This window comes from Rhinatrema bivittatum, chromosome 13, assembly GCF_901001135.1.
Source record: "Rhinatrema bivittatum chromosome 13, aRhiBiv1.1, whole genome shotgun sequence".
Lineage (NCBI taxonomy): Eukaryota > Metazoa > Chordata > Amphibia > Gymnophiona > Rhinatrematidae > Rhinatrema > Rhinatrema bivittatum.
The window spans coordinates 20,061,916-20,076,708 of record NC_042627.1 but is presented as its reverse complement, the minus strand read 5'-3'; the positions used below and the strand labels follow the sequence as shown (position 1 = coordinate 20,076,708).

Genomic DNA, 14,793 nt, shown 5'->3' with positions numbered 1-14,793 from the left:
CGATACAAGGCCCCTCCCCTAAGGGATGATGAAGCCATGGCACAGAGTGACTGCTTTTTTCTGGACTAGTGTTGCATCTAAAACTTAGAATCCAAGACACCTGCCGAAACAAAGGAGTGATAACATGAGAGCAACAACAGTGCTACAGGTTCTCCAGTTTTATGCTTATCAAAAAGATACCACAGCAGGAGGAAAACAGCCCAATCAGCATTTCACCCCCAGATGTAAAACCACAGTCTTTTGTTACAACCCAGATTTGCTTTTTAGAACAAGGATACACGTAACCCAAACCGCCTGGCCAACAGTCTCATATCTAACAGCAGTAATGCCCCAAGTCAAAAGCAAAGCCTTATTAGGAGGGCATTCCTGATATTACAAAATTTAGCAATAGTCATTTCATACTTCCTAACCTAAAATGGGTTTTTGCCCTTTTTTGCTTTTGATTCTGTCAGATGACCCTGCAGTAGGTGCCATATGCATATGTGTTGGTTTGTTGGCCAAAAGTGGTTCTGGCATCTAGTGCCATTTTCTTACCTTTTCTCCTCAAGACAGGGATCTTCCATTTTCTTACTTGTTACTGAAGGATGGCAAAGATGCTATTTTCTTTCCTCAGGTCCATAAAGCTTATAGCCATCTGGAACTTTTTGTTCTATTTAGTTGGAAAAGTGGTAATGGTTGAATGTGACATATCTGTCCATAGCCCTGTAATGTTACCTTTGAATATCTCCCAGTCTTTACTTTCGGAGACTTAATCTGTCAGTGTTAAGTAGGGAAGATTTTACTGCCATGATTCATGTGGCCATTAAATAATTTTTTTGAAGTTCACTCTTTTGAAGAATATGCTCCTGTGGTGGTATGAGAAACACTTAAGGTAGTCCTTAGGGGTAAGATCATCAGCTATACCAGTTCTCTCAAATGGGCTAGAGAGAGATTGTTGGTGAAAAAGATTTAAATTTTGGAAAGGTGACATAGGCTCACCCTGCTGTAAGAGGGTGTAGAAACAAGTGCCGGCAGGAGTTGGATAGCTTGATATTTGAAAAAAAAAAAAATAGAGAAATCCCTTCGATTCTTTCATCAAAAATTCTATGAGAATGGGGAAAAAAAGCAGATAAATTTGCAAGCATGTTACAAAAGAAGTCTGAGGATAATACAATTACCATCATATAGACTAAGGATGGAAGGGTCTCTCATAAATTACAGGAAATTAATGAAATCTCCCATGCCTTCTTCTCTGAATTGTACTCCAGGGAGAGAGGGCTGCACTCAGGAGGTGATAATCACCTATTTAGAAAAGTGTCATTACTAAAACTTACCGTGGAACAAAATGAGAGGCTAGCAGCCCTATATCGCATCTTGAAGTGCAAAAGGCTGTGCAAGGTCTCCCTAATGGCAAGAGCCCAAGACTGAATGGTTTCTATCTGGACTTTTATAAAATATTTCTCCCCGAATTAGCTCCTTCATCAATAGATATCTTTAATAACGTAAGGGTGTATCCCCCTCTCTCTCCCACCAGTTGACAGTATCTACCATTGTTTTGATTCACAAGAGGGGGAGGAATGAGCTAGATCCTAGTTCATATAGACCCTTCTCACTCTTGAATGCAAATGTGAAGATTTCGGAAAAAGTCCTACAGATCAGACTTTCTAGTGCTGTAACTATTTCCATTTTAAGGATGATCAGATAGGGTTTATAAAGAGACAACTCTCTATAGCAAATACCAGGAGAATTTTCAACATTTATATCTTTGGCTAAGAGATTTAAGATTCAGGTCATTGTGGAGCGTTAGATGCGGAAAAGTCCTTTCCTCTTTGTAACACTTAAAACTTACAGCTTTGACATGCTGTTCTTTAGACTGGATAAGGGCATTATACATTCACCCTACTGTGAGGGTTTTGACCAATTGTTTCATGTTTGATGCCTTTCCCATCAGACAGAGTACTAGGCAAGGATACTCATTGTCTCCCTTATTGTTCAGTTTAGCAATATAAGTTCTGGTCCAAACAGTCAGAACAGATGCATAAATATCTGGCTTTCAATTTAATAGTAGATATCAAAAGATATTATATAAAGATGATATTTTGCTGTCTATAATTAACACTAGGACGCATGCATTCAGGTTGTTCAAAGTTCTTTCTGAAAACAGCATCGTGTCAGGATATAAGATTAATTTTAAAAAATCAGAATTGTTTAGTTTAGGACCCAGGAATGGTGCCCTGATATATAGTTGTCTTTCCCATTTCAAACTGGCTAAAAATAGATTCAAATATTTGGGAATATTCTTGCCCAAAGTGTGGTCAGATATTTATAACCCCAATTGTACACCTGTGGCTACATAGGTTAGGGCTCTTCAGCTTGGAAAAGAAATGTTTGAGAGAGGACATGAAACATTTATGAAATCCCGAGGGGGGTGGAATGGGTAAACAAAACAGTTACTTACCTGTTTAAATAATACTAAAACAAGGGGACACTTCATGAAACCAACAAAAAAAAATCTAAAACAAATTGTAGGAAGTACTTTTTCACTGGATGCACAATCGAGCTGTGGAATCTGATGCCAGAGGGATGTGGTCAAGACAATTAACATAGCAGGGTTTAAAAGAGATTTATACAAGTTCTTGGAGGAAAAGTATGGAAAACATTAATAGTGGGTGTCCCTGGGAATGAGCAACAAGAAATAAATTACTTTTTGGGAACTTGTGACTCAGTTTGGTCACTATCGGAGACAGGATGCTGGACTTGATGGGCTTTATTCTGACCCAGCATGCATTTGTTGTGTTCTTTAATCAAAGCAGAAACCAAACAAAAAGGAAACCTGCATCTCCACTTAAAACACCCAGGGCAAACCTACTGCAATACAAAGAAAGGAAACAGAGTAAATATCTCTTGCATTTGCTTATAACCTATAGCTTAAAAAAAAAAAAATAAAATAAATAAAAAAAACATAAAAGACCTACTTCCATTGTTTCTGGAGGATGAATTTCTAAGAGAAATATTCCATGCTCTGCCTGTATTAACCTTCTGGCAACCGCGAAACCTGAAACAAAAGCTAGTAAGAAACACACTTCAAACAGAAACTCTGAAAGAAGAAAGTGGCTCAAAACCCTGCAAGTCACCAGCATGCAGACAATGCCAGCATGTTTTACAAGACCCCTACAATTACCCATATGAGAAAGATATTCAACATAAGGAGATCCTATTCTTGCTTCTCCTCTAATGTAGTGCATTTTATTCTATGCAGACAATGTGAAGAAGGCTGCTACTTTGGCAAAACAGGACAAAGGTTGAAGACAAGAATAAACCTACACAGACATAAAATTACACATCACAAAGCAACATCATTGTAGGGGAACAGTTTTTAGGATCATTGGCTTTGTGATCAGTATATTAAAAGAGAAATTAAGAGCAGCTTGTAAAACTCGTGGACCTTTGTTGCTTGTGGTGAGTTTGACTCAGCCGGTGGGGAAGGCCCTGTAGGCCCTCACCAACAGCTGGCAGAGCTACGCAAGGAAGAGCTTCACCTATACCAACCCCTTTCCCCTTGGGTTGAGCCCTTGGTTTCCAGGGGCTGGCCGGTCTTAGGCAAGAGTCTGTAAGGTAATGGCCTAGGTGAAGGTTCACAGCCAGGTGGGTGGCAATCTAGAAGGATCAATGTCTAGGCAAGGGTCAGTGGCAGGCAGCAGGCAAGAGTGGTTACTATCCAGGCAAGGATCAAGGGCAGGGAGCAAATAAGAGTGGTCAAAGGCCCGGCTAAGGTCAGATTCAGAAGTCAGTCGAGAGTAGGCAAGACTAGGAGAAGGGCTGACACAGCAAAGCAGGCAGGGAGGTGAGGCTGGACAAGACGAAGTCTGGACTGGAGAGATGAAGCAGGCAAGACTGGAAAGATGAGGCAGGCACAGGATCAGGAAAGCAAAAATTGGGAATCAGCAACTCACACTACACACAGGATGCAGACAACCCGTTGCTGAGGCAAGGAAGGAATGTCCCGGGGGCCCTTAAGCAGGACAGCAGCTGATGATGTCATCTAAGGGCACCGCAGGCCCTTTAAATGGAGCCTATGGGCGCACGTTCGCCTGTGGAGGAGCAGCAGCGGCAGCAGTTCCAGCAGTGTCCTGCCTGCACACATTATCCCTGACAAGGATCTGTCACAGAAGGAGAGGCCCAGTTGTCTTGTGGTGTCGGGAGTGAGTGCGACGGCGAGCAGAGAAGTCCCACAGGCCAGCAAGCATAACACAACCAGGAAACATAAGATTTTTGAAGTTAAAATGATCAAACAATTCAGTACTAACATAAGACTTTTTTTTTTTTAACTTGCTACCAGACATACTAAGGATTAATTCTGTGACTATGGGAAAAACGTAGTAAATGAAGGCCATAACACTGAGTATCTCTGTCACCTTTTTATTACTCTAACACACCAACTTCCCCTCCCCCTATTCATGCCACTATTTTAATTTATTCACTTGTATGTTCAGGCAATGTCATATTTTGTTCTGACCTTCTTTGCCTCCAAAACTTAGTCAAGAAATGTTTTGTTAGTATAATAAGAAAGATATCACTTATAAAATGTTTTTTTTGTTGACCTTCATTTCCAACTCTTCTGGGTTAGTGTTAGTTAGGTTTTAATGTTCCACTTGAGGTTGCAGCATTCTGGGTGGGGTTACAAACAATAGCAAATATACTGTATCTGCCCACATGGTCTGCCCCTTTCAAAGAGCAGAACTGGACATCACATTTCTGTGAATCTATAACTAAAATAAAGCCTTAAAAACTGATCTACTGATCTATTAAAAAAAAAACTGAGATGAGGCTGGCTCAGTGGCTCATTGCTTCCATATATGGGAGGTTACCAGTTTGAACCATGTTGGGTCATCTTCCCAGGAGGGCCGGGGATGCTACAGGCTGACATCTGGTGATTACATTCAGTGTCCATGATTGCAGGGTTCCAGAAGGACTCTGGTACATAGTCCTTGTTCGAGGGCTGCCACTGTATTGAGTAGACTAGGTATTTTAGAGAAGAGGAAGTGTAAAATAGATGGGACAACCCTAAATAGTTATGAAGACTCATGATGCCAGGATCCTAAGAACATAAGAATTTGCCATAATGGGCAGACTGAATCACATTTTCTGAGAAGTTATGACGACAAAGGTTGAGAAAAAAGAGAGAAAAACCACGACTTCTCAATTCCAAGATGGCCGCCTCTGTGAGTGAGTTCAGGGAGCCATACGATGGCTGAAGCGGCACTGGTTGAGAGAGAGTCTCTGCAGCGGTGGTAATTGTTTTAAAGACTGATTTTAATAAGCTACATAAACAATTGCATACTGTAAATGAGACTATCTGACTTTGGCAAATGGATGGATTTAGTAGGGAGGAGAGTTTCTGCTATGGAGGAGGATATGACTAATCTTAAGACACAGCTAGATACTTTACAAAGGATACTAAAAGTTTGGAAGATAAACTAGAAGTCCTTGAAAATAGATCCAAGTGCAATAATTTGAGATTGTTGAGCTTTCCTGAGGCTGTTTCAGATTCTGACTACAAACAGCACTGGAATCCTGGCTCCCAGAAACAGCTGCATTGCAGGATTTACAGGGAAAGTTTTTGACTAAAAGATCTTACCTCTTTGGACCAAGAAAAGAAGGCACTTCCAAACCAAAAATGGCTTTATTTCAGGCCACTAAAAAGACCCCCCTTATATGAAGGCTCCAAAATACTGATGTCCCAAAATTTTTCAGCTAAAATTGTTACCATGTGGACAACATTTTCTCCTGTTTGTATCAGGAAAATACAGTTTTCATAGCTAGATTGCAGATTTGGAATGATGGCCAGATGAAGTCCTTTGATTCTGCTGCAACAGCTAAAGACTCTTCAGTCATTGGGAGGAACTAGCTGAGGCCACTTTGATATTCATTTGCATTTTTTTTTCTCTCCCAAAGTGACTGCACTATTGTGCGGGAATCTATTGCTTTGTGACTTCCATTGGTAATAAATTGTGTTGGCAGTTCAACTGTTTGTTTCAAATGGTCTTGATGTTGCTTCTCCATATGCACTGGACTGAGCTTGTGTTTGCTATATGTGCTGTGTTGAGAGGCTCTTGGTGAACTGTTCTTTTCTTCTTTTCCTATGACAAGAAAGTGACTTCTATGGCCAGCTGACTACTACCTTCGAGTATGCAAGACTATACTTGCTGGCCTTCTTTTTGTTTGTTTTGTTTTGGGTTTTTGGATTGCACTGAGTAGGAAGCAGTTTATTGTATTGGACTGGGGGTGGTATCCGACTGCACTTGTACTAATCTTTTTTTGAAAGATTAGCTATATTTGTTTTCAGTTTGGTTAGATGGCTGTTCTGTTCTTACTGTTGGTAATTTCGTGGGGAAGGGTGGGATCTGGAAGAGTGAATGGTGGAGTGTGAATGTGGTAGAATGATTCTTCTGTTCCTGGTGGATGGCTGGAGATAATTTTCTCTTTTTTTTTTTTTTTCTCAGCTGATGCTACTTAGGCTGGGGGGGGGGGGGGGCAGTAGCCAACCCAATTTATCATTGTTGGTTTTTCATTGTATTTGGTGGGGTTGGGGTAATGACCCACCTTAAGTATGCTACCTGGAATGTATCAGGTTTCCATATTTGTGCTGAAAGGGAAACATTCCTCTCCCTTGAATAGGTTGAAGGTACAAACTGCATTTTTACAGGAAACACATATTTCTGATAATGAGCATGCTAAACTATGACGTAAATGTATATGTCAGGTATATTTTTCATCAGGTACATCTAAAAGCTGTGGAGTGACCATATTCACAAAACTGTAGCTTTTCAAATGGATTTGTCCATTGTCGATACTGAAGGTCATCATGTCTTCTATATATGATCCCACTAACCGTTCTCATTCCTTTTTAGTGTAGGCCTCTCTACACACTATAAAGTACAAATTTTTTATGTTTTGCAATAAAACAGGCAGATTACTGGTTAATTTTGGTTAAAACGCAGTCCACTTCCAGATCAGTTTCCTCTTTCAAGAATTTAAATGGTGTTGAATTACAATCCCCAAAACAAATTTGTGAGGTCTTCAAGAATTTTATGAAAAATTATATTCTACTGAGGCAGGACAATTGGATTCTCAGGCAATTTTTGGATAAAGTAAATCTCTCTCAAATGTCACCTGTACAGTTACAAAGATTGAGTGTGAGCCTATCTCGGCAGAAGAGATCTCAGCTGTAATTCATTCATTCATTCATTATTCATTCATTTTAAATCACCATGCCCTGATGGGACTGAATGCCGAATTTTATAAGGGATTACATTCTCAGGTGCTGAAACCATCATGTTGTCTTTTCACAGACATGATTCATTCCAAACACATACCTGTCTCTCTCAGGGATGCAGTGATTATAATTATCCTAAACCGGGGCCCGACATGCTTAATCCTGGTTCATAAAAAAACCCAATTTCATTTCTGAACAAAGACGCACACATTTTTTTAAAAGATTTTGGCTGACACATGATAGTGTGTGGTACCTTCTCACTTCCCTCTCCCAGGTTGGAGTCATGTATGGTAGACAATGTCGCCTCAATGTACAGAGGGTTAATTCTAGCAGTAGAGCAGTGTCTGATCCATTGATGGTGAGTTTAGATGCAAAGGCTTTCAATAGTGTCCTGGCCTTTTTTGTTTGTCTATGCATCAAATGGGCTTTCAGGGCCTCTTTGTAGAGGTATTTTGGTACCTTGTATTCTCATCCCACAGTTCGGGTTTCTGTTAATGGATGCCTTTCTCATTTTCTTTACCAAGAGTGCAAAGGTATCCTTTGTCACTGTTGCTCTTTCTTTTATCTATCGAACCCTTGATTCGTATTTTAGAGGCAGGCCATAGTAAGGGTATTCACATTGGGCACAGATGTGCTAAATCTTTATTTGCTGCTGATATTTTATTGCTCCTCTCAGAGGCCATGCAATTGCTATCTCATGTGTTAGACCACTATGGATCTTTTTCAGGGTTCAAACTGCATCTAGATAAATCTGAGGCATTGGATATATCAGGGGCTGTACAGAAGTGGGTGGATTTTCCATGTAAGTGGGTGGGAGGTGTTAGTATGTAGGATGAAAAGTCCCTTTGTCTCCTGTGAATTTGTATGGATATTATATTCCCCTCTTATTGGGGAAATTCAGCAAAAACTAGTCCTTTTCCTTTGTCTTTTCAGGGGAGAGTAGCATTGATAAAGATCATTTTTCCTAACATTTTGTAAGTTTTAAAAATGTTGCTTATAGCTTAAAGGTATATATTCACTTTTAATAGATCCTGTTCTCAGTTTTTCTGGAAAGGAAGAAACCTTGCTGCCTTTGCACAGATTGTCTGCCTAATGAGGAAGGGGCTTCTTACAATATGGCATGTCTTTTATCTGGGAAACTGGATTGAGAACATTAACAAATGTACTGACATAGATATGGAAAAACAAGTGGAGTTCCCGTTAGACTTGAAATTTCACTTACATGCTTGTTACTCCCAATTACCCTATTCTTTGTCCTCTAGTTTAGTTATTTCCTTGATGAGGAAGCCATGGGAGTTTTTGTGTGCCAAATAGCATCTTTCAAGGCAAATTTCACCACTTTTAGGAAACCCGGATTTTCGGCCCAAACACTTTATGCCCAGTTTATTCGAGGTTGGTTCGTGACAGAGTCTGTATGTTACATGATGTATTGCAACCAAAAGCTGTCCAGGTCGACTCCTTACAGTCCTGTATGAGTGAGAAGGGATTTCAAAGACACGATTTGTTTTTTGCTTATCTGCAAATTAGGCACTTTATTGCCAGTGTTTTCAAATGTTACCCATCTAAATATATTTGAAAACAGTTTAATTCCTTTGTGAAAATGGTATCCAAGACCCCCTTATAATTTCTACTTTATACAAATATATTTTTTCCTGACTTCAAATATTTTGAGAGTGTTAGCTGACTTGTGGTGGCATGACCTTAATGTAAAGCTATCCATTTATAAGATTTCTGATCATGTTGTGTTAAGGGAATCACATCTTAGAATATTATATAAAATCTCTTTCTATCTTCTTCGGGTTCACTGGGAAGATATTGTATAGTTAGATAAATGTCTTAAATGTAATTCACAAGGGACGTTGGCTTCACTGCTGATAGGATGGATTTAAAATTCAAAGTTTTTGGCAGAATGTGATCCATGTCCTAGCCAGTATAATGAAAAATCAAGTACCAGTTTCTGCTGAATTTTGTTTGTTAAATTGGTTGGTTGACCATATTCTCATTGGTCAGTTTCATAGACTATTATACAAATCTTTGTTTAATTGGAAAATAATGTATTTTACTGCTTTGTCGGAAACAGCGCCTGACCTAAATGTTTGGAAAACTAAAATGGCAGAGGTGTGGTATACATGGTCAGCAAAATTGGATTCTCCTAAAGATATGCTATCCTTTGCCAAATTTGGAGAACTTACCTATGGGCACTACTCGAGGAATATAAAAAATGGATTCAAATAGGAAGCTGATTATTTGTTCAAGCCATCATCTTTCATTATATGTCTTTATCACTGCTGCTTTCTGTCAGCTTTATTATCTATATTGTGACTGATATATTAACTCACTCCCTGCAATGTTAGTTTGTTTGGGGTTATTAGGGGTTAAAATTGAACCATTGGTGGTTTGTTTCTGTTGGCTTTCTTATGTGATATATTGTGCATAGTTTACTTCAGGTCAATGAAAGATGCTAAACCTGAAGTACTTGAACTTCTAGATCATTGGGAAGAATAAGTACACAGTCACGAAAGAGCTCTAAAACCTTTCTTTTGAAATCTGATAATTTTCTGGTAACTTGACCTACTGAAAAGGGGTTATGTAATGGGGTTATTGGCACAATGGCCAAGAGATTAATCTATTGGTCTAGTGTCTATTATTGGAGATATAGCTGACAGTAAAATTCTATTTAAAATTCTGAAGTTTCTATATGCTAATAAAAACCCTCCCAAAACATACCAGTTATCTTATTTATTTATTTAACACTTTTATATACCAACATTAGTGTGCAACATCATACCGGTTTACATCCAAACTGACAGGTGGAAAATATATAAAACGGGAACAAAGGGGGGCAGAGAACATGGAGGCAAGGAAGAAGCCAGAGACAGAGCAGAAGGTATAACACCAAAAAAAAATTGTTGTGCTCTAAAAATAATGAGAACTAGTAACAAGTTATATTCAGGAGCTGGTACCAAAATTATATGCAGGATCAGATCGAGGGGGTTGCATAGATGCATAGATGCATAGATTGCACAGAAATCATTCACATCCAGGACGACCGTCCCTCTTCCCCCCTCGAGAGCACCCCCTCAAACAACCCAGGAAGCGCAAACAACACTGGGATGCCAAACTTATCAAGAACCTCACTCACACCATCCACAAAAAACCTAGGAGTAACCATCGACAGCCAACTCAACTTTAAACGACACATCTCCAATATAATCAAAGATGGATTTTTCAAACTTCAAACACTTAAAAAAACTCAAACCTCTCCTCCAACCGCATGATTTCCGAACAGTACTGCAATCAATTATTTTCTCAAAACTCGACTACTGCAACTCCCTCCTCCTTGGACTTCCTGAAATCCACATCAAGCCCCTCCAAGTACTACAAAACGCCGCTGCCAGAATTATCACCAATCACAGAAAATCCTCCCACATCACACCTACTCTCAAAGACCTCCACTGGCTGCCCATCACACAAAGAATCCAGTATAAAACCCTCACCCTTCTTCACAAAAAAATAAACAACAACAGAATGGTCTGGCTAAACAACACCATCCAACCATATATCACACAAAGAAATCTCAGATCCTCCAACTCAGGTCTCCTCTCCATCCCAACTCTTAAAAATGCTCACCTCAATACAACACGCAAACGAGCCATTACAATAGCTGGCCCTACCCTGTGGAACTCCCTCCCCCCTCAGCTCAGAAACGAACCCTCACCGCAAGTCTTTAAAAAACAGCTCAAAACATGGCTGTTCTTGAAAGCATTCCCTCCTGAACCCCAACATCCCAAAATAAACGCTCTTGAAAGCCTTACCGCATAACTTCTACCCTGCACGAACTCATAACCCCTCCTCCCCCTCTCTATCCTCCCTTTTTCCCTGTCCCCCACCCTACTCGTAACCAAGTCATATTGTACATATTGTATATAGGCTATATGCCACTTCTATATACCCACATTTAATATTTAATTTTAATTTTATCCATATGTTACAATGTTCCTTATATTAATTGTTTAATCAACTGTTATCTTGTTACAATGTAAAAATAGGGCAGTTCCGGCTCTATTCAACCTGTTATCTGGAAACCGATGTGATATCTCAATCGAATGTTGGTATACAAAAGAAATAAATAATAATAATAATAATAAAAAAAATTGTTGTGCTCTAAAAATAATGAGAACTAGTAACAAGTTATATTCAGGAGCTGGTACCAAAATTATATGCAGGATCAGATCGAGGGGGTTGCATAGATGGAGGTCAGTGTCTAGTCTGGGTAGGCCTGCTTAAAGAGCCATGTCTTTAGTTTCTTTTTAAATTTGGTGGTACAGGATTCAAGTAGAAGAAAGGGTGGGACGTGAGTTCCAGTGCTTGGGGCCAGCAATGGAGATGGCACGATCCCTTGTGGAGGAAAGATGAGCCTTTTTAAGAGAGGGTACCTGGAGGGTTCCTTTATTGATAGCCCTGGTAGGACGGTTAGAGCTTGTGAGGTTAGAGTTATGGCAGTAGATGGATTTATGGATGATGGATAGTGTTTTACCTTTCATGTGTTTTCTCCTAAATTTTACAGTTTGAGATCCTGGCAGGAGAGCTCTGTCTAAATTTTGATTTGTAGGGGTAATTTGCTGGTGTGCAGCAGTTACTACCCTTAACCAGTAAGCTTTGATGCTTTTGATACAACTGAAACATTGTCTCTTCTTCAACAGCAGGGGAAAAAGAGTTGGATTCAGAAAACAACCGACCAGGGCCCCGACTTTTACGGTCTGGGGAACTTATAAGCATGTGAGTAACCTGCACGGAGCAGCAGTTACTACCCTTAACAGAAGTCATGGGATTACTACCCTTAACCAATAAGCCTTGATGTTTTTGAGACAATTGGAACATCACTTTCTTCTTTGTCAGTGGTGGGGGATGGGTAAGTGGAAGAGGAATTGGATTCAGATGACCAGCAACACGGGCCCTGACCTTTACGGTCTGGGGTACTAATACGCAGACATAAGGGAAAAAGCACAGGACTACTTCTGAGGCCAAGTCCATCAGCAAGACGACAATCAACGCTGTCTGAATTTTCAGGAAGGCTCATCACCCAGTAAAAATATTGCTAGCAGTAAATTTTTTTTTAAGGGTTATCATAAGGCTTGGCGATAACTGCACAGAGCGGCAGTTGCTACCCTTAACAGAAACATGGAGGTAACCTGCCCGGTGCAGCAGGTACTACTATAAGAAGCTTGCTAGGCAGACTAAATGGACCGTTTGGTCCTTTTCTGCCATCATTACCGTTTTGTGTTCACAATAAATGATATTGCTGCTTAAAGCTTTTTTGTGATAATCTGTGCATATTCTTCGTTAGTTAAATAGCAAGCATTACATTTTCCAACAAATGTGTTTTCTTAAAACACATACCTGCATGGTTTCCCCTGCCCAAAATACTAAAAATGCTGCAGCTGTAGGTCTTGTGTATAGAAGCCAATAAACTAGATAGTCTTAATGTATATTTAACAGAGAGATTCAGTTGGCGTATTGGTTAATAAGGGCATATGTTTCCAGCAGCAGGAAATGTTTTAAATCCCATCATGACACAGAATATATACTAGTCATCACATGGTTACAAAGAATTATACTGAAAATTTTTGCTGACTATTTTAGACTTCCAGTCAGTGTTTACAGTGTTGTGGCAGCTCTCCCCAGGATGAGAGAGAAGCCCTTTTGATGGGAGTGGTATGATGTGTGCAGTGTTAAATTTGGGCCCTGGGGAAATTTAGGTGCCTCTTAAAGAAGATGCAGTAGTTAATATTAATAAAAATTGATTCCCAGTTTCAGAATCCAATTATTTAGTACTTCTATGAGTAGTAACTTTGTTCCCCATTTATTCTGAAGTGCCCCTGGACAAAATTTTTAAATTCAACAGCGGATGTGTCTCTTTACTTATTAACCCATGGTACTTCCTTTTCTTTCATAACAGTATGCTTGTATTAATGAACAGTAGACCTTCCTTTTTAATTATCTTAATTAAGAAATGAAAATCTGTGAGGCTTAACATATTTTCATGCTTCTGTTTCTCTTGATAATGGTGTGATTGATATTGAAACTGTGTGTTATGTTCCTTCCTGTATATTCTTTCACTATCTTTGTTTCCCATTTCCTAGCCTAGTCCTGGAGGCACTACTAACCAGTGTAATTTTCCTATTGCAACAGTGAGCATGCATCAATAGATTTGCAGATACTGGGTCTTCAAGGGCATGCAAATCTCTTCCATGCATATTCATTTACAATACCTGAAAAGCAGACTGATTAGGTATGCCTCCAGGACAGGGTTGAGAAACAGTGGTGGAGCTCCTTTTAGGCTATTTTCTGAAGGGAGATAAAGCTTATGAGATTGCTATCTCGGTGTGTGTGTGTGTGTGTGTGTGTGTGTTTCCTTCATAATTTTAGCATTTGATGTCTCTTCCACAACAATTTTTCATGACATGTCAGAAGGGGCACGAGGACTCTGAAGAGTTTTTTTTGCATATTTTCAGATCATGGATACGCACATGCTCATGTCCAAAAAAGTAGGTACCTTTAGTTCTAGGTGGAATAACTTATGTAATCAATTTCTTAATTGTGCTGTATATTGTATACTAGCATATTTTAACTTTTTGGTCAATCCTCTACCAAAGGTGTGTGCATTTTACTTCATAAATACCAGAGGGCTACAAAATTCAATGCTGTGCTCATAAGATGACTCCAAAAATCAATTTAACTTGTACCTTCATCATTATTAAAGTCAAAAGGAAAGATATGGATCCCAAAGAATGCTTCTGTCACGGTTTTGACTGCTGCACAATCTTCCCTCCACCAGGAGTCCTCAGTGAGTCTTGCTCACTATCTTATCAGTTACATCCTCACTGATCCTACTACGCGTAAGCCTCTGCCCTACTTAATGCAGCCTGCTCAATGCCTCAGTGCCTGTTCTTTGAGTCACCTCAGCTCTCTAACCTTAACACTTTATCCTCATTCTTTTACTTTCCCTAGCCTTATGGCTTCCAGCCTTCTCCTTACCTAGCCTTGTGGCCTCCAGGCCTTCTGCCTTGCCTTATGACTTATCCAGGTGTCTTACCTTGCCTTGTGGCCTCTCTTGGCCTCTCACCTTGTTCTATTGCCTTGCTTTGTGGTCTCACAAGCCTCCCTGCCATGCTTTGTGCTCTCCTGGACTTTTCTGCCTTACCTTACAGCCTCTGGGCCTACTAGGATTACTTTGCCCAGTTTCGTGCCCTCTTGGGCTTTCTTGTTCCTTGTCTAGTCCAGTCCTGTTCTTGTCTGGTCTCTGTCATACCCAGTCCAATTCAGTCCCTTGGCTATTCCTCAGGCCTTGCCCTTGTCCTTTGCCTAAGATCCAGCCCTAACTTGTACTCTGTATCCAGCCCTCAGCCAGTACCTGTATCCAGTCCTTAGCCAGTCTCTGTATCCAGTTGCCAGCAGGTACTTGTATCCAGTTCTCAGCCTATGCCTGCATTCAGCTTCCAGCCTACTGTGCCCTGTCTTATCTAGCCAGCCTTGCC

General features: G+C 40.0%; 1 protein-coding gene across 12 annotated transcripts in view; it reads left to right on the top strand.

Annotated features, from left to right (window-relative positions):
• Positions 1 to 14,793, top strand: part of NEO1 (neogenin 1) — a 598,116-nt gene that overhangs the window by 436,820 nt on the left and 146,503 nt on the right. The gene's annotated exons all lie outside the window — the stretch shown is intronic.